Here is a 5,116-nt window from a genome sequence, read left to right as displayed (position 1 = left end):
CGTGGAGCCATTTGCAAAAACCAGAAATGTTCCAGGGAAAGGCGAGGAGGAGAACATACACCCTCTGGGGGAATAGTTATGAAACCTCAAGAGTGCAGAGCCCCACACTTCTTTAACTGGAGACAGTGAGAAATCCCGATCCAAAACATCCCAAGAACAAAGCCCAGGGCTGCTGGTGTCTTCTCCCCATATCTCAGGTCAGGCTTCAACACGCTTCGAATCCGGGCCAGCCTGCTTTTAACCCCTGCCGGCGGTGTGTGTGCCCAGAGGCCTCGGCTCCCTTGGGCTCCTCCCCCAAAGTCAACAGGCTCAGGTTGCAGGGCCCTTTGTGCAAGAGCAGCCCGCTCCGTCAGGTTACAGGGCTCTGTGTGCAAGGGCAGCCTGCTCTGCTCACCCACGGCCTGCTGGGCCTGAGGCTGGCCCCCAGCCACTGTACGGGGGCTTTGGATACGCGCCCTGCACACAGCTCCATCCCAGCCCCACTGCCCACTTGGAGCCTGGCACGTCCAGTCTTTGCCCGCAGGCCTTGGGTGGGCAGCCCGAGCTTGCCTGTAGCCTGGGAAAGGGGCTGGGCTGACGAGGGGAAGACATTGTGAATCGGAGTCTGGAAGGTCGCAGTGGGAGATGGTACCGCCAGCTTCAGAGTCAGCCTGGAGCCAGGTTCTAACCCAGCTCTGTCTCTTTCTGGGAGTGGGAACTCGTAGCCGCTCAGTTCCCTCATTTGTAAAATGGGATAATGGGAGCAGCCCTCCATAGGTTGTGGTGGGTTACAAAGAAAACACAAGGCCTGGCTGTCAACAAATGGTGGCTGTAGCTTTCATTACGTTAATGCAAAAACCATTGTGGTTTTTGCCATTGAGAGTAATGGCAAAAACCACAATGACTTTTGCACCAACTTAACTTTATCCTTGGCCTCACATTCCTCATTTGCAGATTGAGGAAAATAACCTCCAGACCCGGTCCAAATCCTGCTGCTGCCTCCACTCCCGGCTCCATTACGCTGTGCCTGCTCTGAACTGGCAGGCACAGCTGGTCCTTACTCCTTTGGGACACCCCAGTCCCCAAGGCAGCTGAACCCCTCTCTTCCCTGTTCCTTTAGGGTCAGCCCCTGGCCTGAGGTCAGCCTCCTGGGCTGGGAGCCGGCACTGGGCACTGGGCTCAACGCGAGGCTGCTGCCGACGACAAAGTCTTGATGCTTTTTGAACAAGGGACCCGCATGTTTGTGTTGAACTGGGTCCCCTTGAATCATATGGCTCAGCCTGCACTGGCCTAAAGGGATTCTAGAGCTTCCCTTACTCAGAAGCCAGGACCCTGGTTGGGTGGGAGGAGAAGAGAAAGGCGGAAGGATGGCCCAGCTCCCAGGGAGGGGACTGCAGAGTGGAAAGCAGGGAGCCGGGGATGGAAAGGCTCCAACAGATTCCCTGTGACACATCAGCAGGACGACTGGGCTTTCATCCTCCTGGGTGGGATGTGCCTCCATCAAACCTTGCTACTGGGCACATTATCTGTCCAACATGAAAAAGAAGAAATGAGAAAAAAAAAAGAAAGAAGAAAGAAGAGAGAGAGAAAGAAAGAAAGAAGAAAGGAAGAAAGAAAGAAAGACAAAGGAAGAAAGAAAGAAAAAGCTTAGGCTGGGCACAGTGGCTCATGCCTGTAATCCCAACACTTTGGGAGGCTGAGGCGGGTGGATCACCTGACGTCAGGAGTTCGAGACCACTCTGACCAACAAGGTGAAACCCTGTCTGTACTAAAAATATAAAAATTAGCTGGGCATGGTGGCACGCACCTGTAATCCCAGCTACTTGGGAGGCTGAGGCTGAAGAATTGCTTGAACCCGGGAGGTGGAGTTTTCAGTGAGCCAAGATGGCACCACTGCACTCCAGCCTGGGTGACAGGGAGAGACTCTGACTCAAAAACAACAACAACAACAACAAACCAGAAAAAGAAAAAAAGAAAGAGAAAAGACTAAAACAGGGCAAATTCCAAATCCTGGACTGTTGCTCCAGTTTTTGCACTGGGGAGCACAAGAAACAAGGATCATGGATGGCATCTTGGGGAGTTTTGGCTCTGGGGGGAGAAGGAGGTTCTTGGAGGGGTGGGATGGGGCCGGAGGAAAGACTCTAGTTTAGAGCCGAGTGGGAGCCTCTCACATTGGGGCGGTTGCTGCAGCCTCTTTGCTGAGTCCTTAAGGGAACCGCCGAGCAGACTATGCTCAAAGGTCATCACGGCAGGGCAGGCCTCGAGGGGGGCCCACAACTGAGTCTCTGATGTCACCCCATGCAGGCTGGCAATGCTCCCCTGGGGGCTGCCCACTATTCCCTCCTTTTCTCTTGGTCTTCCTTCCTTGGCTCTTGAGTGCCACTGCCCATGTAGCCACGCTGTGCCCAAGGGGATGGCCCGCCCTCCCTGCGTCACCCCTACTGGCCCGTTGGCCCCTGTGATAAAGTCCACCATTTCTACCCTTTGGTCCCAGGCTCTGCATATTGTCCCCCTCCATGCCCCCAGCCTGTGGTGCTCCAAGACAGCCAAGAGACCCCAGGCTCACCCCAGTTACGGCGTCCCGGCTGCCATGGCGGCGTCAGCGCTGTGGGTATGAACTCACTGGCTCTGGTTCTTTATACAAAACCTATACATACATATTCCTCCTGAAATGTCCTGAAACTTCAAAGGACAGAGAAAAGCTTAATTGACCCTGTAATTCCAACATCCAGAGAAAATCTCTTGTAACAGTCTGGTGTCTTTTCAGTGTTGGCTGCAGGCAGTATGCCCTGTTTTAAAGCATGAGACAAAGTGTACGGGTTTGGGTCCTGCACCCCTCACTTGACAGCAGAGTGAACACCCGCCCCCCTGACCACCACCCCTTAGTCTCTACTGGGGCTGGGGAGCTAAGGGGCTGCTGGGGGATGGGTGAAGGAAGGGGACACTCCAGGCTCCCCAGGGCAGTGATATTCTACACATATAAATAAGGATTTTCAGTGCTAAAATATTGTTTTAACGTATATTGTCATACGTAGTGCAGCCCACTTAGAGACAATGTGTGCCAAGCCTCTATGGCACACAGGAGTCGCACGACATATGAACATATGCATTACTCAGTGGTATACTTTGATGATCTCTGAGTATTGCCCACTCCTAATTCCCTGCATCTCCCTAGAAAGAAAGCTTCCCAGAGGAGGTCACCCCTCCCTCTCACCCCCTCCCTCTCACCCCCTCCCACTCACCCATGTGCCCTTCCCTCCCTCTCACCCCCTCCCTCTCACCCATGTGCCCTCCCCTCCCTCTCACCCCCTCCCTCTCACCCCCTCCCTCTCACCCCCTCCCTCTCACCCCCCCACCCCCTCCCTCTCACCCCCTCCCTCTCACCCATGTGCCCCCACGCTGCACGCAGTGTTCGAGGTGAGCTCCCGATGACTGGGAAGGCCATGTTCCAGACTTGGGGCCCAGCAATCAAGGGCGTGTGACCCTGAGGCTTTCCATATAGAGTGCCAGCCCCGGGGATCATTTTCAGATCACAAATAGAACAAAAAAGAGGGAGAGAAAGTAAGGAGAGAAGAAAACTGGGGAAAGGTAAACTAAAAATGGAAGAGAAATGACTCTTTGAGTTTAAAGGCAGCGGTGATCACAGGGGAGGAAGGAGGAGGGAAGGAAAGAGATTTTGGAGGAAGAAGGAACCAAAACGCACATCACACTTACTGAACGTTCTCCCCCCGCAGGCTTGGTTCTAAGAATGTTGCATAGCATCTCATTTAAGCTTCACAACTCTCTGAGTGGATGTCATTATTGTCTCTGTTTTCTGTGGGAGGAAAGATAGGCACAGAGAGGTTAAGTGACTTGCCCGAGGTCACACAGCCAGTGGCGACAGAGCTGGGACTTGTACCCGGGAAGTCGTCCTCTTGACCCCTAAGTTACAGACTAGAGTGGAGGATGGGACATTTGTTGAGCCCTTGACCCTCCTCTTCACCCCTTGTCCCAAAGGGAGGGACAGAAGGGCTGGGCTGAAAGAGCCTGGGGCAGTGTGGGGCCAGCCTGGGGAAACCCCACCACAAGCCACCAAACTGGATGTCTTCTCAGTGTCAAGGTCATGGGGCCAAGCTTTTCTTTTTATTTTAAAGCAAACGTGGACAGTTTATGGAGCAGAACGACTGTATTCCATAACCTTCAGAGATAGCACGATGTCTTCGAAGACAGTTTCAACTCCGAGGAGACAACTCAGGATGCAACTTGGCTTCCCTCTGCCTCAGGTGGGGCTCTGTTCCAGGAAAGATTTGCGAGGTGCCAGCTAGCTAACTGTCTTCATTTTACAGCTGCAGGAGCTCTGCCTGGTGAGGTTCTGGGACTTTCCCAAATACTGATGTGAGTAATTCGTGGCAGAGCTGGGATAGAAGCCAGATTTTCTTTTTCTCAAATATTCAGCCACTCCAAGCTGTCTCCAGTGGGCTTGTCTGGGGTTAGACCGGTGGAACAAGGTGCCAAGCCCGTTACCCTGCAGCCAGCGTCACAGCCCCTGAGTGCTCACTCAGCCATGCAGGGAAACCACAGAGGTCACGTGCCCCCCATGCGTGGCCCAAGGCCCTGCCCTCTGCCCCCTAACCAGCTTAAACATGTACCCTGGAGGGCTGTCTTCTCCCATTTGACAATAGGTTTAACGGGACCAGGTGTAGAGCAGAAGTCAGACTGGATCTTCTTCACACACGGGATGTTCTCAAACTGGGTATGTCTAACATGGGGTGGGGGTCATCGCAGACTGGCAGAGCTGGTGACGTTTTTTGTGGCTGTTTTGCTTAACCAGGGTAGGATGCGTAATAACTCACCACTTGTGGCACCCTGCACTGACCAGCCAGATGGACACTGCCATGTGCTGGAGCAGGCTCCCAGGGACACCTGTGGGCCAGGACCTCCCCCTCCAGCTGCTGGATGGTGGGAAGGCCCCCATAGGGAACACCTGGAAGGTCTTGGTGAAGCGGCTATTTATGAACAGGCCCAGGTGTATTTCAGGGATAAGCAGCCCACCCTGCTGTCTCCATCCTCAGCTCAGTCTTGGCCCACTGCAGCCTCCACCTCCCCGGCTCAGGTGACTCTTCCTGGGCTCAACGAGAGGCTGTCGCCATCTGTACAG

At 54.1% G+C, this 5,116-nt stretch overlaps 1 pseudogene; it reads left to right on the top strand.

The window, feature by feature from the left end:
* The first annotated feature begins 1,417 nt into the window (after positions 1 to 1,417).
* On the top strand, positions 1,418 to 1,515 carry LOC129022760 (small nucleolar RNA U13; annotated as a pseudogene).
* The last annotated feature ends 3,601 nt before the right edge of the window (positions 1,516 to 5,116 follow it).

This window comes from Pongo pygmaeus, chromosome 22 (assembly GCF_028885625.2).
Source record: "Pongo pygmaeus isolate AG05252 chromosome 22, NHGRI_mPonPyg2-v2.0_pri, whole genome shotgun sequence".
In the NCBI taxonomy this organism is placed as follows: domain Eukaryota; kingdom Metazoa; phylum Chordata; class Mammalia; order Primates; family Hominidae; genus Pongo; species Pongo pygmaeus.
The sequence above is the reverse complement of the archived record's forward strand: the minus strand, read 5'-3'. Positions and strand labels throughout refer to the sequence as shown.